At 38.3% G+C, this 26354-nt stretch overlaps 1 protein-coding gene across 1 annotated transcript in view; it reads right to left on the bottom strand.

The window, feature by feature from the left end:
* The window catches only part of camta1a (calmodulin binding transcription activator 1a), a 1231004-nt gene that overhangs the window by 918193 nt on the left and 286457 nt on the right, over positions 1-26354 (bottom strand). The window lies entirely within an intron of this gene.

The following is a 26354-nucleotide window of genomic DNA, read 5'->3' as shown; positions in this document are numbered from 1 at the left end:
TTTTTAATGATACAGTACAGCCCACCTAATTACATAATAACCAGCTGTACAAGGATCTAATTGGTCTCATTATTTCTCATGTATACCCTAACCAGTTTAAAAAGCATCAGGTATTCTGTTAAATTGCACATAGTTCTAAGTGCGGAAATATATTCTGTACATTATTTAGTATCGCTTTCCTTAATTCTATATTTATGATTTCATATTACCTTTGCATATGCAAGTTTATATTTTGTGCAGCATCCTCTCTTCTGGAAACTACACAAAACCCTTGACCGAAATAATGAAATGACTGTACAAAACATCTTCCATTAAATATGATCTCCAGAATTCTACCAAACCTGCTATAATACATCAAGTACAAGGGGAATCTTTAAGAGTTCAAACTTTATTAATTTGGAGCTCCTTTAAGCTTTGTTCTAGAGATGGTTGAGATTGTGATTAAAACGGAGGTTACATCCTCTTAGTTGCATAATAAACACAACAGTTAAACAGGTGGTATCACAGAAACATTCAGGAATTCTACCATCGGTTACTAACTCTGCCATTTTCAAAAATGACTTCATTGAAAGGACTAACATGTACATAATCACAATATGAACCACATGAAAGACTCACAATTGAATTTTTGTATCTTCATAACATCGCCATACTTCTCTCCTTCCACAACTGAATCTTTGATTCATATCTCAAGATCCAAAACACTTTGTATATTAGGCTTGTCTCTAATTATCACAAAATCCATTTTAATCAGAAAATTGCAGGTGTATAACTCCTTACATTGGTCCCACACATTCTCTCTTTGCTAAATTGCAACATTCAGTCTCTAAATTCTTCACCTTCAATTTCTCCAGTTACTTGGACAGCAACTAATTTGGATAGCAAGTTACAGGGTCAGAAAATCTGAGTTCACAGACAGGATGCAGCAAATGTAGCTGCTTCTTACCTGAACGATCTTCTCCAGCCACAGAAAGCTCCTCTAACTACTGCTTACTGTTCTTCTAATTCATCCACACTGTCAGTGATGACTGATTGCTTGGTTTGGAAGATGGAAGTATAGTGTATAGTATGTTACTGGATTCGTAATTGAGAGGGCCAGACTTATGCTCTGAAGAGGAGTTCAAATCTCTTATTGAGAACTGAGGAAACTTAATTTCAATTATTTATTAAATATGGAATACAATGCAATGTTATTCACAATGATTATGAAATGATAGGATGTAAAGACCATTTTTTTTGTATTTTGATTGTGAACTGAAAGGCAAAGGGACTGGTTTAAAAGCCAAGAATTGTTAAAGGATTGCTGTACTTTTTAAAAGCAAGTTACCTAACATTCATTGTAAGTGGTGTTCACACAGCTATTGGTTCAATCAGGAGGGAACTCTAATTACAGACCAGCTGAAGCGAGGGCACTGTAAACAAATGAAGACATGGCCAGTAACAAAGAACTCTTTGGAGTGTGAAATGATGACCGCTTAGTTGTCAAAAACAAAGGTTTCCTTCCTGCCAACAATTGTGTGATTGGCTCCCTTGTAGCTAAGCATAGTTGGAGATGTGAATATTTGGGGCAGAAGTCATCAGACCCCTGGAAGGGAAGGAGTTGTTTTTGCTTTACAGCAAAAAGTATCACAAGCCTGAAGACAGCAGTTTATTCAGTCTCATCAGTTGCTATAAGCTATGACTTTTAATTATTAAGTCAAAACCTTTATAAGTGTGAACCAGTTACATTGTGTCTTCTGCAAACAAATGGAAGTACCTCAAAAAGGAAGATTGAGAAGCAGCATTCTTGTCAGAATTATCTTAGCATGGACCGAGGCATCGCCTTCCCTGTATTTTCCTCAGCCCATGAAAGAGACTGTGTGTGTGTGTGTGTGTGTGTGTGTGTGTGTTAGAGTTTTAACAAACAGAATTACATGCTGATGGTTCATAATTGCTTACCTGTAGCTAGAGTCTATTTATTTATAGTAATTCTTGTTAAGCACAGAAACTTGGTCCATGCTTCCTGTCAACCTGAGTCTGAGACAGAGGTAAATTGGAGAACTCGTGTACTTTTTAAAAATCTTCAACTTTTGTGATGACTCCACAAATAGCATGTCTTAATTTCCAGTGCATTACCAAGTGAGGCATAAAAAAGATTACACAATATCCATCTAGTTTATTAATGACATACATATGGTATGAGCTACACACCTGTCCAGATAAACAACATTGTGGTTGACTTCAAAAGGCACTCTATGTTTTGTAAAACAGCTAACAGGTTAGCAGTGGGTGTTTACCTCTACCATATGGACTAAATCAGCAAATTAAGGCAATTAGAATTGCTCACACAATTTTTAAAAATCCTGTACCCCCTGGAATTCTCTTCTATCATCTTTTCACCTCTTGAACTTTGCCTTACTTCAACATTCTTTTGAAAATCTATTTATTTCATTATGCCTTCAGATCCTGCACATCAAATTTCTTCATAATTAAACTGTTTCTGCAGAGTCACTATGTTAATGCAAATTATTACTATCACTTTAACAGTTTTAAAATTTTCATTAAACAAAACAGATAAATTTGCAAACCATTGCAGCCCCACCCTGCTCCAACCGTTGTCCTTCAAACCAAATATTTCACTCATCATTAAGCACTTCGATATATTGAAGAACATTTAAATAGTACGTTGTGTATGTCTTTCTATGTATACCCAAATCTTGAGTTGTACAGGGAAAACTATATTTCTTTTGAATTGTAAACTACAAAATGTGTTATGTCATCAGAGGGCAATACAGTTTGTAACAATTTTCAATTACATCATTCCCTATAGACTTATCCAATAATGTCAATCCCCAAGGACTATAAATTGGCTAATCTAGCAAGATAAAAGGCTTCATTGCTAAATAATAGGACATTGTACATAGCAGAGTGCTGGAACATTGCTAATCATAGCCACTTATCGCCAGCAATCACATAAAACAGTGTTTTTTATTTAAAATTAGGAGTTGTATTTTAATCATATGTTTCATGGTATGGGTATGAAGCCTACTGTAAAATGCTCTTGAAGAAGAGTTAATCAAATAAAAACTGGCATTTGTTATTGTTTTGCAAGAGAGAACCATTCTGTTGGGTGCAACTTCATTTATTTAATGACAATACTTGTTTGCTCTCCCTCCTTCCTGATAAGCAAATGGTCTCAAAATGAAATGCACTTTTAACAGTCCTAGTAGCAAGGCTGGGGAAAGAGTTTGGGTGCAAGGACATGATGTGGCATGACAATTAGACAACTTGCATTGCTTCTCAATTGCTGAAAGTGTTGGAAATATGATTTATCCCTACAGAAGAGATTTGTTTAATAAAAAAATCTCTGAAATTTGTATTCTTCCAGCTGATGAACAAATATCTGCACTGATTCATGCAGTGATCCTCACTGATCCTCTTCTGTAGGGATAAATGAGACCCAAATGCATGATTTCTAGCTTTGATATTTAGAGTTCAACCAGGTATTTTCTAGGTAGTTCCAGAATAATTTGCTTATTGGATAGTAGCTATTTGATAAATGAGAAAAAACCAGCCTTCCTCCAGATATCTATTCTCCTTCCTCACCTTCATTCCTCCCTCCACAGATATCTGCATATTTACAGCTTAAATAACACATAACTTCTTTTGTTTTATTCCAGCTTTCTGCCCTCTCCCCACAGTGTAAATTATTTGATGGGATTTGGTTCCTTGAGAACTTTCCCAAATAGCTATTCTTCATGGTGGGCCTAGATATGGAACGTAAGTTTCAAATCTAACAAAACAGCACAGAAGGCAAGTGGCAGTATCAGGAAATGTACTCAGTTAACAGACCTTAAAGAAGCTGCACAATTTCAGGTCAATTTGACCATTTAAGGCAAGTAGATTAGATTAGATTCCCTACAGGTCCTTTGGCCCAATAAATCCACACAGACCCTCCGAAGAGTAACCCACCCAGACCTATTCCCCTACATTTACCCCTGACTAATGTAATCTAACACTATGGGCAAGTTAGCATGGCCATTTCACCTGACCTGCACATCTTTGGGTTGTGGGAGGAAACCGGAGCACCCGGAGGAAACCCACCAGACACGGGGAGAATGTGCAAACTCCACAAAGACAGTCGCCCAAGGTGGGAATTGAACCTGGGTCCCTGGTGCTGTGAGGCAGCAGTGCTAACCACCAAGCCGCCCATAGCTGTGATTGGAGTTAAAACTATTTGAGCCTGAGTGAAGATTTAAAAGGTATTTGTAGAGGCTGAAAATTTCACGGCCAACAAAAGGAACACATTGCTTCAAGATCAGAGTATGAAATATCGCCATGTTTGGCACCCAGAAAACCTGTCTGTAGTTGGGTAGTAGTAACAAGGTTCAGTGGTATCTCCATTGGAAACTCTTGCAAGGCCTAAGAACATTTGAAGGTATCTAGAAAATACAAATACTTAACAGTGCTAATTATCAAGTGAATAACAATATCAATAATATATAATGTTTGCTGTCAAACAGTTGCAAAAATAGTGCTGACTAATGTCACACCCATGCCCCAGCCGCACCCAGATCTAGTTAAAACATACAATTAATAAGCCTCATGATAGTCGTACCTTCCAAGATTTCCACAGTGCAAATCATTGCAATGCAATGAAGAAATGCAGGCATGCTGTGCCCATTAAAAAAACATAAGAAATTAGAATAGGAGTAGGCCATTCAACTCCTTGAGCCTACTCCACTATTCAGTAGGATTGTGGCTGCTTGGACATCCATCACAATAATTTTCCTGCCCTCTCTCTATAACCCTTGATCCCCGACTGATCAAGAATCTATTTCAGCCATAAATATACACAAACTCTTAGTGGCAAGGAATTCCAAAGATTGGATGTAAGTTTGCTTGCTGAGCTGGAAGGTTCGTTTTCAGACGTTTCGTCACCATACTAAGTAACGTCAGTGAGCCTCTGGTGAAGCACTGGTGTTATGACCTGCTTTCTATTTATGTACTCAGGTTTCCTTGGGTTGGTGATGTCATTTCCTGTTCTTTTTCTGAGGAAAACTCAACACATAAATAGAAAGTGAGTCATAACACCAGTGCTTTACTGGAGGCTTACTGATGTTACCTAGTATGGTGACGAAACATCTGAAAACAAACCTTCCAGCTCAGCGAGAAAACCTACAACCTGAGCTACAAATCCTCTCCAAATTCCAAAGACTCTAAATCCTCTACGAGAAGAAATTCCTCCTCATCTCAGTTGCAAATTAGCATCTCTATTCTGAGACAATGCCCTCTTGTCCTGGACTATCCCATAAAGGGAAACATCTTCTCAGCATTGATCCTGTCAAGCCCCTTAAGAATCCTCTACGTTTCAATGAGACCTTCTAAACTCCAATGAGTAGAGTCGCAACCGTTTAGCCTTTGCTCATAAGACAATCCCTTATATCAAGGATCATCCCAGTGAACCTTCTCTGAACTGCCTCCAATGAAATGCAATCCTTCCTTAATTAAGGGAACAAAAGCTGCTCACAGTGCTGCAGATGTGGTCTCGGTATCACCACATACAGTTGCAGCAAGACTTCCCTACTCTTGTACTCCAACCCCTTTGAAATAAGGGCCAACATTCCATTATCATTCCTACTCACCTGCTGCACCTGTGTGCTAGCTTTCTGTGTTTCATGCACAAGTACCCCTAAGTCCATTTGTGTAGCAACTTTCTTCAGTTTTTCTCATTTAAATAATATTTTGTTCTCCCTTCCAAAATGAACAACATCATACATGTGTAAAATAAGCACTTAAAGTTTAATAAAACAGACATCAAGGGTGCACATTTGCAACCGCTTGAGGTCAGCTTTCTGTGCAAAGCTGGGGCATAATGTACTGTCTGCTTTAGTTTTTTAAAAAATCAAATTAGCTTATGTATGATTGTGGTGCACAGAACATCAGTCTCTTCAGACAATGATCAGCCAAACCTTCTATTTTTAAAACTAATTGCTGGAGTCTTCCACTCACTCAATCAGGTTCATTTTTTTTTAAACTTAAGTTTACTGTGAGACAGGAATGCTCAATTTTTAAGCTGTGGGCCTCAGATCATAACACTCTCCCAGACAAACTTCACGAAAGTCTTTTTCCCCCACGTGTGCCCCATTCTATCAGTCCATGGAGTACCTCAACTGGTTGGTTTTGCAGTTCCCTTACCACGCCCCCACCAGTGAACAACAAGTCTGCTAGTGCCACCTCAAAGATGTGGTGGTCGAATTTGATTTGGTCCTGTCACCAACACATCAGATAGGTTCACTAACATTGTTCTTCAATTTGGTCACAATCTAATTTCGAGACCAGGACCATGTACAAATGCATTTGATGACCAAGCTACAGTATATAGCTGCTAACAGTGATCTTAGATACATTGGAAAACACACCAGTATGCTGAAGTTAGGTAGCCATACTACATTATTGAGTAGGAAAGGAGATGACAATGCCATAAATGGAAGTGTCATCACTTTGGTTTATGAAAGGGCAGCACATTAGCTGATAATATCCCAGAGGGAAAAAATAATCAGTGGAAAAAAACATACTTGGAAACAAATGCACAAATTCATTTTGAAGGATACAAGACAAGTCAGGCCATTGTGTTTCATTCAACAGTTTTACTGGCTTTTCATCCGGGATAATGACAGCACGAATAAGCTGAAAGCAGCACAGTTGACAGAAGCGACCATCAGCTACAGGCAGTGTAGTTCATTTGCTTCAAATTGATTAAAGGTGTTTTTGCTACAAATGGTATGACTTTTTTTCTGTCTTTTTCTTATCCAGATGGAGATGTGATTTATTAAAATATTCCCCAAGATTCTAATCAAACTTATTTCAGAGTGGAAATACAATTGAAGGCTGTTAATTGAAATGTTAATTTCTGCTGATTGATCAGTAACAGATTAACTCTAAATGATCAAACTGTATAGTTAGGATGACTTTGCTCCAATAGCAAACTGCCACAAACTGCCATGGAATGCCCACAAGCACCACCAGTGGAAGCAGAATTCCTAAAAATGCAAAGTGATCATTCAGACTGCCTTTGGAAAAGTATGGGGCATGGAACTCTTTCATGATGGGCCAAATGGCTTCCTTCTTTGTGTAAAACTTCTATGGTTCCATTGAGAGTTACATCTACCATGGGATAATTTATTTAAAAATGTATTACCAATATTATCAAATAAAATTAACTTTGAAAGCTGTTCTATATGAGAAAAATAGAAATAAATCTCAAACACAAACTACTAAACAAAATAATTTTAACTCCTGCAGAGATTCATGTCACTATTGTTACGTATTCATCATAATCAAATTTAGAGCCTTAAAGGCTTTTCAATAAAATTGGCGCAAGAATTTTAATTCTGCAAACTGCAGCTTCAAAGCTGAACACCAGTTTTGCCCTTCTCATTTTGTATTACCTCTGCATCCACTGTACACTGCTTATCTGGTACACAGAAACACAAGCTTGACCAAATGCTTCAAAGCTTAATCTGACCTTCTGATCTTAGTCTGCTTCAGTTGGCAAAGTTCTAAATCATTTAAGCCTATCCTGAAGATAATGTGGTGCAGTGAGTCTGCACATGACACTACAGAGTGACAAGATGTCAATTCTGGGGTTCAGTTACCAAACGATACAAAAACATTTCTACTAACTGATGTATAATTTAAAATACTATACATCCTAACTGGAGGCAAGTAGCTTACAGTGGAAACTGAAATCAAAGTCTGGACAGTGAGAGGAAGAGTCAATTTAGTACCAGTAACAGATAATCTGGGATCCAGGAACAACCGTTACTTTCAGAATACAATGGGAAACAGGAGACTCAAAGAGGGTTAAAAATGGCATAGTGTGTGCAGTAGCCAAGGTGAAAAATCAAATTAACAATATGGAGAGACAACTAAGAGCATCTTATTTCAAAATTTTTTTGGAAGCAATTTTCTACTGAAAATAATGTTTTCCTTCAGTGATCCATATCATGACCTAATGTATTGCAAACATAGAACACTGATAAGTCTCACAGTTCTGCACGACACTATAATGAACCAGACATTCAAATCATCTAAAAATAATACAGCTCTGTTTCAAGCTAATTTCTTCTTTATCTATCCAGATGTATTTCAATCGCTGATGTTTCAACGGCAAGCAGAATATTTTGCTTCAAATAGAATTTACAAAAGTTAAAAAGGTCATTGAAATTTAAATTCTAAAAGGGTAAAAAATAAATTAAAACACATTCTTAAAATCTGGAATCGATGTTCGAAAAATGGATAATTTGATGAACCACAAAAAATATACCCCAAAATGAACATATTAATAGAGTTTAACCATTTAAAAAAAACCTGTTATGAATGCATAATCACAGATCCAAATTTCAATCTAAAATTGAGATGTGTTAGTATGTGCTAGTTAAGGAGTACCCTAAGCTCGGAGACTGTAGGTTGTGAATTTAAGGTCCATTCCAAAAACGCAATGAAGGTTGAACCTGCCCCCAATTTATTATTGCAGGACACGGTGGTGCATTATTGGAGGCGCCATCCTTCAAATGAAACATTAAACAGGGTCCAGTCTATAAGTAGGTATTCAAAATGATGTAACACCAGGGCAGAGTTCTCTGACTGTTATACTTATTACTAATGAAACTTAACATATGATATCAAATAATACCAGTTTTAAAAAATGCAGAATTACCAACAAAATAAGAGCTACAAATGTCTCACAGACCAGAAGATACTGCTACAAACTCCTCTTAAAAAGAATGCTCACTGAATTTTAAATGACTTTCAGTAATGCTACCTTCTGAGCATATTAACTGACAAAATGCATTATTTATACCACACATATGGTGCAGGGAACTGTGGAAATATTTCTATTTCACTTCAGTTCTCATGAGTTCATAAATGTGCTACACTCACAGTAGGGTAAAAAGAAATGTACTAAGAGGCCCATGATTAACACCTCGTGAGCAGGTTATACATTGAAAGGCTAATACCTCAGAATCAGAACTACCCTTGAAGCACTTCAAGAATCAATAATGCTTATTTTGGCAGTAATTCACATCAATTTTTGTAATGGGTGCCAAACATAATCTAATCTGTACCATCATCTTAGTTTATTATGTTATTGGCATCTTATTGCGATGCAGTTCTTCCCTTTCACTTTCTAACCTACCTTTTCCTTCTTAGTTTCTCCCTGCGATCTTTCCAAGCAAGGTTGTCACCATTTCTCGACTCTTGTAACAGCAAAAAGGAGGTGGCAACACAACATATAATAAACTCATACTACATTGTTACAGATACTTTAGAATCCTGCAAATTCTTTCACTGTAAAGTATTAAATAAACCATGTACATCAAGTGAAACTGAAGAATTTAAATTACCCTCTGTTTCTTAGACTGACAAATTTGTTTTGTACTCCATGATTTAAGCACAAAAGCATCTGAAATGCAATTTCAATTATACTTTTCAAAATCAGACTATGCAAAACTCTAAGTTTACAAGGCAACTGAGCTACTTGAATGCAATAGAGATGCTGGAATTAATCATGCTCGATCTTTCTTCACTCAAGGCTTTAGCAAAGGTATAGTTGAAGTCATTTTTTACCCTCTCTGCATATCAGCAATTAAAGAGCACTGGAAATTGTGAAGGATATTTCAGAGTTCAACTGCGAATGCAATTTTCCAACCACATTCAAGGTGACAAAATAGTCACCAATTCATTTCAGGAGGTAACTACTCCTGTAGCACAAACAGAAAATGCTGGAGAACCTCCACACAGAACATCTGTGGGGAGAAAGAGAGAGTTAACATTTGAAGTGAAATATGACTTCTTCTGAACTATTCCAGTATGATGAGGTGTTGAAGCACACAATCGAGGATGCTTCTAACCATGATCCCCAATCAAATTGACTTAGCTGATCAGTATACTTTATGTTTGGTGTGGAGGTGGCTGGGGATGGGAAGAGAGAGAGATCAGAGGGAGAAAGGAAACTTCACTTCTATGAAGTCACTGCAGAGATTAATCAAAGCAAATAGAAGACAGAACTATAAATCTACAGAATACAAGTCTGAGACTGAAGTTACATAGTGCTTCAGTTATGCATAGAATACTTCAACCTATTCACTGACATACCCATGCCCTTGAGACAATGAAGCAGCACCGGGCAGTTCATTTTCAATACAAAAAATGGATTTGAATGTAAGAGAAAAGAAATCTTGTTTGCCATTATGCTGTACAAGTATAGAACACATCAACAAGAACAAATGTGATGATACTGGGGCTTTAAGAGGTGTGTTTTGTCCTGGTTTCTATGAGAAGATAAACAACTTGTGAAGCCTTGGGGTTTTTTTTAAAAAGTTGGAACAACAGAAGCACATGTGGGTAGAGACACACACAGACCTAGGATTTCACATGTTTGCTTTAGTTAGTTAATGGGTGTGAACTGAGATTATGGGGAGCTGCTGCCTATTTCTCTTTCTTGCAAATTGTCTCAAGTGCAATCTTATCTGTTTTTCTGGCCTTGCTTTTCACCAAGCGTGTTTTCGGATGTTACTATATTGGAAAAGTTATGTAGTAATAGTCACTGTATTCACTATACTCACCGTTCCTTTCGCATCGCTAGGTTTTTATCTTGATAGCATGGTAGGTATGCCCTACACCAGAGCTACTACAATAATTCATTGGTGTCAGCTCATCACTATTTTTCCAAAGGCAATTAGAGATGAGCTATAAATGCTGACTTTCTACATATTTAATAATTTGTTAGAAAAATGTCTCGGAGGGCTATTAGACAGCTAAGGTTATTCCTTAACTTAAAAAAAAAGAGAACAGGACATGGCCAGAGGATTATAGTTGAAAATGTGTTGCTGGAAAAGCGCAGCAGGTCAGGCAGCATCCAAGGAACAGGAGATTCGACGTTTTGGGCATATCTCCTGTTCCTTGGATGCTGCCTGACCTGCTGCACTTTTCCACCAACACATTTTCAGCTCTGATCTCCAGCATCTGCAGACCTCACTTTCTCCCAGAGGATTATAGACCAGTCAGCTCAACACAGGAAGAAAAATGGAATCCAGACGAAAGCAGAGAATAGAAGAACCGCTAAATGTTTTTTTAAAAAGTATAGATTTCAAATGGGACCAACTTTACTGAATTTTTCTGAGGAGGCACCATCAACGAGGGTAGACAATGGTAATGCAGTAGATGCAATTTATCTGGATTTTCAAAATGTCTTCTACAGCCAAGTAGGAGACAAGTGGCAGAATGGATTATCAGTTATCTTCAAGACACATATCTTCAAGAGTGGAAAGTAGTGTCCCACAAGAATTAATGCTGGCAGTATTTTTATTCACAACTTTTAAAGAATTTTACTTTGGATTTAAACACAATTTCTAAATTTGCAAGGGTCACTAAAACATCAATAGTTAGCTGTCCATGCACTCACACTCTGCTCCAATTGTGTATGGACAGAGTATAGCAAATTACAGCTGCAAGTAGCAATACAACTTGGGATCTGCTAGCCAAGCACATATTGTTGGCTGAACATCACTTTATGCAGACAGCATACTAATATTCAGAACCATAGTACACTGACAATCTTTCTAACCTTGAAAACTAGATTCTATCTTTTACCTACAGCTTAGTATTCAATGGTATTTGAATTTAATCATTTCAGTTAGTACTTTTTCTTATGACACGAAATTCCATTCTTAACCAGATATGCATGTAGTTCTTCTTTGGTATGGTTAATCAACACAGTAAAGATATTAACCATTTCACTCATTGTTCAAAACCATAATTAAGTGAGTAAAATAGTTTCTTCAAATATCAAGTTTCACTTGAAATTCGTTAATTTTATATTCAACTCCTTTGATTCTGCATTCAAAATCGTAGTTAAATACTTTGCTTGGATCCATATCATTACGCCTAGAAGCATTTTAATACCTCAACCAAATCTCCCTTCAAACTTCATTTTTTTAATGAAAACTAATCAAAGGCTGAAAGCCCATTTTAATAACTCGAAGCACCAAGTTCCCAAATTATGTTTGTCCTTCTCTTATGAACCACAACCCTTTGAAAGCTAAGTGAAACATTTCAGCCTTGCAAAAAAAAACCTGCCATTAGGTTCAAAACGTCGTGATGAAATGACAGCAGCTTTTAATTTAATTATTGATAAGAGAAATTACATCCCCAATTCCCCCCTTTTCAGATTTGTACTTTCTTGCCCTGATGCATGTAGCATTAACAGGATACCACTAACTAGCCCACAAATAAGACAAATATGCATTTATATAAGGTTTTATGGCCTCTTTCTAGAACATCCCAAATATTTCTTGCACAACAGATTAATTTGAAATTAGGGACACAAACAAGTCAGTTATTTACTGCAAAATTTTGAGAAGGTTTTGTTTCCAGCCAGGACTATTGAAGAACACCATGAGATTGAAATAAAACCATATGATTTTTACCATCCATTGAAGAAGTCCAATGTCTCCATTTAATGTCTTGCTTAGATGACAGCGCTAATGAAAATGCATTCTATCAAAAATGCCTGCATTATGTGCTTGTGAGCTTATCACACCAACTGGACTGTTTCCCTAACAACTTTCATGTATTTACTGCTTCAGAGAAATAGACCTCTCAAAAGGCTCAATTTCAAACCAAGGACAAAAAACCCCCTTCTTTCTACAGCATACTCTCTTCTTTGTGAAGTATAAAGAAACAGAATGCAGTCAACTCATGCAAAGAACGAACTTGAAATTCTTTGGCGTACAACTACTGTTATATCTGGAAAACATGGCATTAATTTGTACAAAGCAAGTGCCTCAAATATCAGTGAAATAACAATGAGATAGTCTGTTTTCATTGTATTGGTTGAGGGAGAAATGTTGGCCAGGACATTTCTTCCAATCACAATGTTACTTAAGACCTGACCAAATTCTCTAGTGAAATGAAATCCTTAAATTGCTGCTACAAATGTTTCTTTTGTTTAATATTTCAATGATTTGCAACTGTTCTTCTCTCCTGACAGGAGCAATGCTGATTTAAAAAAACACAGCAAGTACCAAAGACACCATCTATTATTACCCAAAGAGAGAAAATGCTGGAAAATCTCAGCAGGTCTGGCAGCATCTGTAAATCCAGCTTTGACAAAGGGTCAGTTAGACGCGAAACATCAGCTCTTTTCTCTCCTTACAGATGCTGCCAGACCTGCTGAGATTTTCCAGCATTTTCTCTTTTGGTTTCAGATTCCAGCATCCACAGTAATTTGCTTTTTTACCATCTATTATTACCCTACTCTGGACTGAGTTGCAAGGGGCAACTGGCACTGAAGCACTGGAACAACTCAAGCAGTGAAGCCCATTTCTTTGTTCAGTGTTCAGTTTGCTTTCTAGCAAGAGTCACTGGACAATGAAGAGGAGCAAGAGCTCTGCCTGATTTTTCTTCCTTCTGAGCTAGGGGCTTAGAAGCTATTTTATTCCATTTATTATCATTAACTGTCCCTCCATTAATATGTCACTGTAGTATGACTTTTTTTTGGTTTTTTTTTATAGAATAGGAATTTGCTTTTTTTAAATATGGGAATTTAAACCTGAAAAATAACACTGGAAAAAGTAACAAGACACGGAAATACTCATGTTCGGCAGGACGCTAGGGAGCTCAAAGGAACAGTGGGATCTTGGAATGCATGTCCACAGATTCCTGAAGGTGACAGGATAGGTTAACACGGTAGTTAAAGCAGCATATTGAACACTTGTCTTTTATCAGCCATGGCATATATTATAAGAGCAAGCAGGTGATGTGGAGCTGGACAAAACTTTGATGAGGTTGCAGTTGGCGTACTGTGTACAGTTCTGGTTATTGCATTATGGAAGGATGTGATTATGCTGGAAGGGATACAGAGGAGATTCGCCTAGAGTTGCCTGGAATGTAAATAAGGACAATTTTAAGGTCAAATGTAGGTGGTTGAGAGGGGAATTGAGGAAAACATTTTTTACCCAGAGGGTGGCGTGAATGTAGAACGCACTGCCTGGGGGGAGTAAGGAAGCAGGAAACCTCACAATCTTTCAGTAGTTTTTGGATGATCACTGGAACCATCATCACAATGGAAAGTGGGACTAGTGTTAATTTAAAGTGGTTTTTAATTGGTACAGATTTGATGGGCTGTAGTATACGATTCTATGATTCCGTGGGAAATCCAAAGTTCTCAACACAGAAGGCTGTAAAATTAAAATTCGGGATTTTGTATTTTGCAATTATTTGCAAGCTTGTATACATACCATATTCACTGATGGATAAAGTCATGATTTAATAAAAATGTTTTTCTCCTCACACTGATTTAAATACTATAACTCACTGCTTGCCACAAAATGTTTTTAATAAAACTTCCAAATCCAATCACTTGACAAAGGTCTGGAAAAGTCCAATGTAGAAGGTTCTGGTCAGTCACATTCCAGCTCTATAACACAACATTAAACACATAAACTGACACAAAAAAAAGGAGAAAGAATCAGAAAGGTAATAACAATTTGTATAGGAAATCCAATAAAGCAACCAAATTTCTGCAGTGGCATATGTTTTCCAAAACAGCAGCAAAAAGCACATTATTAGGATGGGTGGAGAAATCAGCTCTATTTTGTATCTGAATGATATGATACCTGATATGGAGCAGTTTTGCATTAACATGTAAAATGTGGAAAACTAACGCATTCCTATTTTGATACTTCCTCACCTAATGTCAATTGCGTTTAGATTTGCATGCTCAGCCCTCACCACAAGCAGTGAGTAACCTACTTCAGTTACATGTGTGAGGTCAAGCAAAAGCAGCAATGGAGAGAATGAGAAGCTTTCCCACACAGTGAGTAATTAGGTTCTCGAATACACTACTTTATTGTGCCGTGGAGGCAATTCATTGAAGAGGAAATTTGATTATTATCTGACAAAGAAGAATGTGTCGATTAGTGTCGATAAAAAGTGCAGTGATATTAGGTGAAATGCTCAAACTGATGGCACTGACATGACAGGCTGAATGGCCTCATTCTGTGCTGTTGCAATTTTGCAATTGTGTGTAAAATTTTTAAAAACATGAACAATCAAAAAGGAAGGACTTAACATTCATTATGTCCACACTTCTGAAATGGTGCTGGGCGTAGTAGTCTGTGAACATTTTCCTTTGGTGTTAATTACTTTATTATTCTATGTGGGAACTGCTGGATGAGGGCTTCCCTTCTCAAACAGTCATGCCTAATATTTCTTCTCATCTGAATATAGTTTAAAGATGACAAAAATGAAGCATTTGAGCAGTGAGAAAGTCATTACCAGGTGCATTAAATGATAATGATCATGCACCATTGGGAAATGCCTGCAGCAATCACCAGCAACTTTCTCAAAGTTTAATTAAGCAGCTGTGCACTTTAATTGCTTTACTCAAAAGGAAAGCTGACTCAAAACAAAGGAAAATAGCAGACATGTTTGTTCGCTTTTAGACTTTTGAGGGCTTCTCCAATGGCCACATGAGGATGTAGTGCAATCACTACCCAACTATAGGATCCCAAATTTGATTCCACAACAAAGTCAAGTAAATGGACTTCGGCCAGGATGCCATCAGCAGTCTATCAGAAAATTAGCCATAATTCTTATTCCATAATTGCTACCCAGCATTCCTAACCTACATTCAGATAACCTGCCAAAATTCATATGATGTAAACTTACATGAAGAATGACATCTACTTGGTGAGGATCAGAGGAATACTAACACTTGTGGAACCATCAGTGTCTTCATTACTTAATAAGGAAAACTGTAGAAGTGTGAGAAGACATTCGTGACATTCTTCATGTTTTTAACATTAGTATTGAAGGACTTTGTAAATTTCCAGTTGGACAGAATATAAAACTAACCTCAACTATTAAAAAAAGATACAAAATAAAACTGCTTTAATATTTCGCTAAGATTATATTTGCTGCTGCTTAAATACTGAACCTAGGCTGTGATGTATGAATATGATTTCAATCTAGGTATAGCATTATATTAGCCAAACATTGTCAGTTCAAAATGAATCTTTTCTTTCAATACTGTCGGTCAAAAACAGGTCAAGGTTGCATCTATCACTCATTTGACATAGAACTGCAGGTCAGCTGTGCACAATGTGCCAGTTTGTTTTCACTCATCGGTTGCCTACAGTCTGTTGACCCAAGTTGCAAGTGGCTACTTTTCTATGCATTTTGCTGCTCTCAGTAAAACTCTAAGAGTTCCCATTAAAAGATGGGATTTATTCAATACCATAAAGCAAGTGAAAGGGGTCTAGTGCTTTTGTTTCTGTGACTAGCATCCACTGAGTGACCACATGATCATTGAAATTAAGAGATCAAAGCATGAGAACATTTCAAATACAGACAGAATTACTGTCTGTAATTCTTACTATTACTTATTTTGTTGGAACATCAATTACTATAGTATACAGGTATTCTATTTTTGGGATTTGTGTAAAGAAAGATAATGTCACTTATAGAATAAAGTGCAGAGAGATTCAGGAGTTCTAGTCCAGGATTCTCTCAAGGTAAGCTAACAGATTGAGTCAGTAGTTAAGGCGGCAAATGCAATGATGGCATTTATTTTGAGAGGACTTGAATATAAAAGTAGGGATGTACTTCTGAGACTCAGGTCAGAGTTTAGAGTATTGTGAGCAATTTTGGGTCCCATATCTCAGGAAGGATGTACTGGCCTTGGAGTGTGTTCAGAGGTGTCACAATAATGGTTCCAGGAATGAAAAGCTTAACGTATGAAGAACATTTGAGGATTCTGGGTCCATACTTGATGGTGATTAGAAGATAGGAGAGATCTAATTGAAATATACAGATCCTCACCCTCAACAATTTCTCTTTCAAATCCTCCCACTTCCTCCAGACAAAAGGCCTGCCTCTTTGTCGGGTACATGGAACAGTCCATTGTCTGCAGCTACACTGCCACCGTTCCCCACCTTTGCCTCCACTACATCGATGGCTGCACTGGCACCACCTTGTGTTCCTGCGAGGATAACAGTTCATCATCTTCAGCAACACGTTCGACCCTGACCTTAAATTCACCTGGACCATCTTGGACACCTCCGTCCCCTTCCTGGACCTCTCCATCTCCATTTCTGGTGACAGACTCAACAAGGACACCTACTTCAAACTCACTGACACTCAGAGCTACCTGGACTACACTTCCTGCCACCCTGCCTTCTGTAAAAACGCTATCCCTAACTCACAATTCTGCTGCATCTGCTCCCAGGAGGACCAATTCAATCACATAGCATCCTAGAAGGCCTTTTTCTTCAAAGACTACAATTTTCACTCCCATGTGAACCACAATGTCCTCCAGCATATCTCCTCCACTTCCGGCACCTCTGCCCTTGAATCACACCCCTCCAATCGCAACAAGGACAGAACCCTTCTGGTCCTCACCTTCATCCAACCAACCTCCGGATACAATACATCATCCTCTGCCACTTCCGGCAACTACAAACAGACCCCACCACCAGGATAGATTTCCCTCCCCATCCCGATCTGCGTTCCGCAGAGACCATTCCCTCCTCGACTCCCTTGTTAAATCCACCGCCCCCACCAACTCACCTTTCACTCCTGGCACCTTCCTTTGCCACTGCAATAAGTGCAAAACCTACGCTCACACATCTCTACTCATCACCATCCAAGGCCCCAAAAGATCCTTCCACATCTGGCAGAGATTTACCACACAAGTCATCAACTGTGTCTGTTGCTCCTCTACATTGGAGAGATAGGACGCCAACTCGTGGAATGTTTCAGAGAAAATCTCTGGGACACATACACTAAACAACCCCACTGGCCTGTGACCAACTCCCCCTCCTACTCCATCAAGAACATGCAAGTCCTGGGCCTCTTCCACCATGAAACTCCAGCCACCCAATGCCTGGAGGAAGAATGCCTCATCGTCCACCTTGGAACTCTCCAACCACACGGGATCAATGTCGATTTCACCAGGTTCTTCGTTTCCCCTTCGCTCCTGATACCAGCACCAACCTTCCAACTTGACACCGCCTTCTTGAACTGTCCTCCCTGTCCATCTTCCTTCCCACCTATCCACTCCACCCTCCTCTCCAACCTATCACCATCACCCCCCACTTCCATCTATCTTTCACATTCCCACCTATCTTCCACCCAGGCCCACACCCCTCCCATTTATCTCTCAGCCCCCTTGGGTCACCCTTTCATTCCTGAAGAGCTTATGCTCAAAACGTCAACTCTCCTGCTCCTAGGATGCTGCCTGACTGGCTGAGCTTTTCCAGCACCACAGTTTTTGACTCTGATCTCCAACATCTTCAGCCCTCAATTCCTCCTGAACAGAATAGGTGTTGGGAGGATTCCATTAGTAGGAGACACTAGGTCCAGAGGGCACAGCCTTAGAATAAAGGGAAGCCCTTTTAGAACAAAGATAAGGAGAAACCTCTTCAGCCAGAGGTTGGTGAATCTACGGAATTCATTGGCACAGAAGGCTGTGGAGGCCAGGTCATTGAGTATATTTAAAACAGAGATAGATAACTTGTTGATTGCCAAGGGGATTAAAAGATAAATAGGTTCTTGAGTATCAAGGGGATCATGGGTTACAGGGAGAAAGCAGGAGAATTGGGTTTAGAAACTGATCAGCCATGATTGAGTGGTGGAGCAGACTTGATGGCTGAATGGCCGAATTTCTGCACCTATGTCATTTGGTATTATGAGTTGCATCAAGTCAACTTCAATGACAGGCAACTCTGGGACTCAAAATGACCAAAACATTTAGAAAGCAGATGTTCAGGCTGTTTAAGTTATAACATTGTTTAAATCTGGAGCAGACAGGGAAACATGTTTTGCAACGGTTTTATTAAAAAGCAGAATAAATTAAATCCTCTAGCTAAAGCAGCAAGGTTTCAACCATTTGCAACTGCAATCAAGTGGCAAGTTAGGCTTTCCAGTGCTGTAATTATTTTTGGTCAAATTCAAAAGCTTTTCATCAAACAAAGATAAAATACCTTGGCATTACATCACCCTTCAAAACTCATTATCCAACAGATGCCAAGTTGGAGAAAAAACAATAATCATAAATGATATTTTTGCACCTATAATTCCTGGTAATACAGCTGAACAAAAAGGCTCAATCTTTGAATTTAATTAAAAGAAAATAATAACAGTTCACATTTGAATGGAATGCCCAAAGTCTGTTTCAAAATATGCAATGGTGAGTGAGAAATAGAAATCAATTAGAAATGCTTCATCAGTTAAAAATTTCTGGATTTCATACTTACGTGTACTAGAAGGAAGACATTGTAGAACTCCTGTTGGACTTTTGGAGAGTTGCTTTACAGCACAGAAAGAAGCCACTGGCTTGGAACAATCAGGCACATCATAATTCCTACTATGGATTTAAAAAGGTCTTTGCAAAAATGCCATGCTCAAGTTACTATGAGAGGGTGGTAATATAACAAAGTCCATTGTGTTAAGTTTCCTGTAGAGACCAATAACATGAAAAGAATCCCCAAATATCTCTGCAGAAAGCAGGTGACGGACAAAATTTCAGTTTTTGAAATTTTTAGTATAACAATACTTTTAATTTATTACAAGTTACTAAATAACTGATGCTCATTTTAGGTTCCACACAGGCCACTCAGCTCCCCATCTCATTAATGCCTTCCTACAAACATGGAGAGAACAGCTCAATTCCAGGAAGTGAGATAAGAGCGACTGCCCTTGTCATCAAGGCTGCATTTGACAGAATGTGACATCAAGGAGCACTAGCAAAAGTGGAATCATTGACAATCGGAGGAAAACTCTCTGCTGGTTTGAGTGATACCTGGCACAATGGTTGTGATTGTTCTAAGTCAGTCATTCCCGCTCCAAGACATCTCCGCAGGAGTTCAGGACAGGCAACAATGCAACGTGGTTGAGCAGAGGCCGATAGCCAAGTTCGGTACCCATGGGAATGGCCTCAACCGGGACCTTTGGTTCAAGTCACACTACAGGTGACCCCTCTACACTATACCCTGTCTCTCTCTCTCACTCATAGAGACCCACACACTCATGCAGAACCTCTCTCACATACTCCCCCATACTGTCACCCACACACACCCTCTCACAGACTTATATCCCATTACATTCACTCATAACACAAACACATATACGCATTCTCTCACAAACACTCATGCACACATGCACTTGGTCTCTCCTGCATACACACACATATAAGTATGTGGGGTGAATTTGTACATGCAGAATTACACCTTATTTTGCTTAAAAACTGCATAAATCCATTTAAGATTCTGTAAATCCAACTTTGGAAATAGAATCAGTCTGACCTAACATTGGGACACAGACAGTCTTAACCTCAAACCTTCAATGCATTATCTGAGCTGAGATGGCATCGAGTGTTAAAGATGTCTTGAGCACGAGCTTTAAAAAAGCTCTGGGATTTACATATGAAGGAACTGAAATTAACATGATCCCTCTAAAAGAGAAAAGACTTAGCTAACTTTGTTTAATATTACACTCCATGACACTGCAATCCTATTGCTATAAATTCTGTGTGTTATGATTCTGCCCCACAATTACCTGATGAAAAAGCTGCGCTTCAAAAGCTAGTGTTTCCAAATAAACCTGTTGGACTATAACTTGGTGTTGTGTGATCTTTAACTCTGCAGGAGTTCCTCAAGGTAGATATTTTTTAAATAGCCTGTTCAGGGATGTTATACACTTCTGAAGCAGGTGGGCCTTGAACACAGGTCTCCTGGCTGGGCCACAAAATCACTTCAGTTCCTCAGGGTAGACATTTTTGAATCAACATTTTCAGAGATGTCATTACACTTCTGGAAGAGGAGGAACTTGAACCCAGGCTTCCTGAAGTCCCTCATGGAACACATTTGCTAATCAACAACTCATAAGCTATCATACACAGCTTAAGCAGATGAAATGTGAACCATGGCCTCATGGCTCATAGATAGGGACATTACCATGCACAAGAACCCAGTTCCTCAGCTTAGATTTTTTTTAAAAATCAACCTGTCCATGGATGTTATTATACACCTCTGAAGTAAGTGGGATTTGAACACAGGTCTCCTGCATCAGATGTGGGGACAGTGCCAGTGAACCACCAGAACCCAGCTCACCAGCATAGCATCTAACTACCTTCAGCTGCTTCTTTAATATACTGTTTCTTCCCACCATTATAAGGTCAGACGTGGGTATATTGAGCACCATTTGAGACTCCTTAGATACTGAAAAAATCCAAGTCTAAATGCATCAAGATTGGCTGAACAATTACAAGTGACATTAAAAAAACCACGCAAATGCAGGTAATTTCCAAATAGACACAATCTAACTATCATGTCATGACTATCAGTGGTGTTACCATCACTGAATCCTCCACTATCAACACATGGAGGAAATACCATTGACCAGAAACTGAACTGAATTAGCAAAATAGATATAATGACTACAAGTCAGGAGTACGACAGAATGCTCCCCACTCGGCTGAACAAGTGCAGCTCCAATAAGAAGCCTGACACCATTCAATGCAAAGCAGCCTGCTTGATTGGCACTACATCCCCAAACATGAACTCTCTCCATCACTGACACTCAGCAGCAGCAATGTGTAGCATCTACAAAATGCAACGCAGAAACTCAACTTCCAAACCTACAAACTACTTCCATCTAGGAGGACATGGACAGCAGATATACGGTAACACCACCAACTACAAGCTTCTCTCCAAGCCACACTCAATCCTCACTTGAAAATATATTGTTGTTCTTTCAGTGCGTTTGAGTTAACATTCTGCTATTCCTACCCTACTGGGTCTATGTACCATGGACTGTAACGTGAACTGCACATGCTTCAAGGAGGCAGATCACCACTACCTCTTCAAAAGCAATTAGGAATGAGCAATAAGTGATGGCTCAGTGATCAACACTCACACCCCAATAACTTTCTTTTTAGAAATCAAACTCAAAATTAACATAAAATTAGGAATGCATTAACAGATGTATGATATTGAATTCAAAAACAACAATTAGACTATGATTGTTGACACAAAGGAATGCCATTTGAAATTGCAAGTACTTGTCACTCCCCATATAAAGAAACACCGTATACATGCTCTCACTCTTTCCAACTCAACATCCAGTCTGTCGGATTTCTTGCTTTTCCCACTCCTCTCACAGAGGTCTCCTGATATGGTTTGCACAGATAAGGCATAAGTCTCATTTGGATTACTTCAGTTTCCATGGTGTAGTCTTTTTCCCCCCCTTGTTCCTGTTCAACCGACAACACTGTATACATGGCCTGGTCCTCTGATATAAACACTCAGCTCACTGGCGTGCCTTTGCTATTCACGCCACTTTTAGGATTCAATTCCTTTTAGCTGGGTTGTACATTACCAAGAGCTTCTGGTTTTTTAGTTTTCTCACTGCCAAACAGAACATTGATTAGATTAGATTAGATTAGATTACTTACAGTGTGGAAACAGGCCCTTCGGCCCAACAAGTCCACACCGACCCGCCGAAGCGAAACCCACCCATTCCCTTACATTTACCCCTTTTACCTAACAGTATGGGGCAATTTAGCATGGCCAATTCACCTGACCTGCACATCTTTGGACTGTGGGAGGAAACCGGAGCACCCGGAGGAAACCCACGCAGACACGGGGAGAATGTGCAAACTCCACACAGTCAGTCGCCCGAGTCGGGAATTGAACCCAGGTCTCTGGCGCTGTGAGGCAGCAGTGCTAACCACTGTGCCACCGTAAAATCTGCTTCTTCCTCCTCAAACAAAGTCTATGATCTGTGACTGCATCTTGTTGCTGCAGAAGACGGTGAAATACAACATCCCTCATTAGCTTTAGTCATGTTTTACCTCTACACAATCTCAGCAGAAACTGATCACTCAAAAGTGATGTCCTACACAGGGACTCCAGTTATTCACCTTTTCAGAATACCCAAATTTATCTTTGGATTTAAAAAGGATATCTCACAAACGTAGACTTTTTGTCAAACAGAGTTCACCACAATTAAGACGACAATCAAAAGTTAAGAATCAACATTGCTGGGTGTAGGACAGGAGTCACATACAGATCAGATCAAAGATATTGATTTACATTTTCCAAATAACATTAATGAGCCAGAGGCTTTTCACAAAGATCTGACAACTTCATGGTCACTTCATAAATAACTGCTCTTTATTTCTGGCTTTTGTTGTTAAACTAAACTCAAATTTTCAAACTATTGATGTGGGATTTTAATTCATGTCCTATGGATTATTCCTTCAAATTACTAAATTATTAATCCTGTAACATAACTACTAAAAGAGTATACCCAATGCAAAAATTGCAATGACTGAAAAGAGAACACTAAAATAATAGATATGCTATTCTGGTGGCAAAATACTTCCTCTTGGAAATAAATGTGCACAATGGAAATAAATTGGAAATTGCTAACATAAAAAATATCAAAAGCAATGAGGCAAATTTAGTATCAGAAGACTCCAATCCCAAATGTTCTAGGACCAAACATGCAGGCAATGCATCATAACAGGAATGGAAAGGCACACATCTTAGAGGGAAAAAAAAATCACTTTCAATACCTGCACTCCAGGTGTTGCAATGGATTTCAAGAACTAAAGTAACCTGCCATTTACAGACATTCTATTTGAAATAAAGGACTCAGAGGTGGTCAGCATCAGAAAAAAAACAGAACATATAGAATATATTTGGAGAACTTTTGAATCAGCATAAATCATACAGCGTAACTAAAACCCTTTCTTCATAAGAGGCAAAGGTTGTTCGGACCACATATCCAATTCATTTTCCCAGACATTAACCCTTCTGACACATCATCTCATGCAGTCTCTCAATTGAAATGCATCCAAATATTTCAATTTGAATTATTTTGACGACTTCAACACTTTTTTTTTGGGTTGCTACACCAGGACATTAGTGAGACCATTTTTAGTATACTTTGCAAAATATTGACACCTTTCTATAGGAAGGGTATTGTTAAACTTGAGAAGGTACAGAAAACATTTTCAAGGATGCTGGTACTGGAGGGATTGAGTTATAGAACAGACTGAATAGACTGAAGCTTGAGGACGGAGGCTGTCGAGGTTTACAAAACCATCATGCACACAAATAGGGTGAATAACCAAGGTCTTTTTCCCAGGGTGGATGAGTCCAAATCTAGACAGCATAGGTTTAAGGTGAGAGGGGAAAGATTTAAGAAGGATCCGACAGATAACTTTTTCACACAGAGGGTTGGGCATGTATGGAACAAGCTGCCGAGGAAATGGTGGAAACAAGTACAATTACAACACTTAAAAGGTTGGGTATATGAATGGAAAGGGTTGAGAGAAATATGGGCCAAATGCTGACAGATGGGATTTGGTCAAATTGGGATACCTGGTTGGCGCTGATGAGTTGGATAAAAGGGTCTATTTCTGTGTTGTATGAGTTTGAGATTCCACAGCTCAATTATCTTTTGATGAGTTCTCTTGTTATGCATTTCTAAAACTTTTCTAAAGTATTTGTGGAAATTTTCATTTCCCATCTATTCTCTCAGGCTTGCACTTTCTCCAAAGACTAATGTAAAAGATTTAGTTGCAAATTATGCCCATACCATTAAGTTCTTCTTTAAATATAGAACTAGTACCATGAGCAGCAGAGAATGTTGAGTGTAAAGCAAAATTTAAAGACCGCAATCCAGAGAAGATAATTCCTTCAAGCCAATGAGCTGTGCACAGAGGGCATATGAAGGAATCTAGTTTTCCAGCACCAATCTGTATTTGGGCAATAATTATTAACTGCATATTAATTATTATTAAATATATGGAGGTGGAGAGCATTAACTGGGAATTTGTTTGTGTCCCATATAAATATACTGTGGTGATTGGGTTTAGGTGGTGTTTGCTTGTAATGTGCAACTCTACAGATGAATGCTCATAGAAGAATAAAGACTGAATCTAGTTACACCCTTTACTAATTGACTTTCTGGAACATGACACTGATATTCTAAAATATGTATTCAAGTGGAAAACAGATTGGACACTAGTTCTAGGCTCTATTTGCCTCTACTCTTAAAATGTGCAAGAACCCAACCTGTTTTCCCAATTAACTGAGTCAATTTCAATTAGGAAACATTCACAAATCTTGGTCCTTTTTGGCTTTGAGAATGCATTTTACACTTCACAAAAAAACATTAGTAACAAAGCTACTCCTCCCCCTCCATCAAGTGATAGGTCTATTGTTTTCCCAGTGACACCTATGCCAAGGCTCTTAGCCTCTCCACCTCTCTGCCTTTCTCCTCCTTTAAATCATTCCTCAAAACCTCATTACTTCAAAGCTTTTGGTTATTTGTTCTAAATTCCCTTATGGAGCTCAATATCAAATTTTATTCAGTAACACTTCCGTTGAGTGCACTAGAACATTTCTCTACTTTAAAAAGTGTATTATAAATGCAAGCTGCTATTGTACTCTCCAGTCTAATACAGAGTAAAGTTTTTCAATAATGTTGAAAATCACACAACACCAGGTTATAATCCAATGTGTATATTTGGAAGCCTCGATTCTTAAAATGTACAAGAACCCAACCCGTTCTCCCAATTAACTTAGGCAATTTTAATTAGAAAATATTCACAATTCCAGGTCCTTTTTGGTTTTAAGGATGCATTTCACACTTCACAAAGAACATTAGTACCAAAGCTACTTTTCTCCTTCCAACTGATAGATTTTTCAATAATGTAATAGTTGTACCTTTTCAAATTATTTCCTCACCTCGCAATTAAAATAAATTCTTCAAGTGGTAGTACATGATCCTCACACTGCACACTGATATAAAATTTGGTTTGTAAAGAGTAAAGCAAAAAAAATCTAAAACGCTAACCTAAACACATTTCATTGTGCAGTTCAATTATGCTACTGTACATCTCTAAGGGCTCAGTAGTTGGATCATTTTGGAACTCCTTCATTTATTTAGCCTATACAAAACACAATTGCATAAGCAGATTATAAAGAAATGGTGTGAGCTGTGATTCAAAATATAGCTGCATCATATTAGAATTGTGTTTCTCAAATAATACATTTTATTTTTTGTGAAAAATGTTACTCTTTTTCTAAACCTGAAACTGTCAAACAACAGCAATGTCATTCTGATATTATATCACCTTGAAGTATAGCTGTAGAGATATTGCTATAATATTGAACCATGATAAACCACAATAGAGGTTCTACAATTATGACAAGTATTATAAATCATGCTGTCATTTCTACTCCATCATTTTCAGGAGCGAGACAACATCTTAGTCCATGAAAAAGCAATGC

This window comes from Hemiscyllium ocellatum, chromosome 37 (genome assembly GCF_020745735.1).
Source record: "Hemiscyllium ocellatum isolate sHemOce1 chromosome 37, sHemOce1.pat.X.cur, whole genome shotgun sequence".
In the NCBI taxonomy this organism is placed as follows: Eukaryota; Metazoa; Chordata; class Chondrichthyes; order Orectolobiformes; family Hemiscylliidae; genus Hemiscyllium; species Hemiscyllium ocellatum.
Note: the sequence above shows the minus strand (reverse complement) of the source record. Positions and strands in the feature narration are given on the sequence as shown.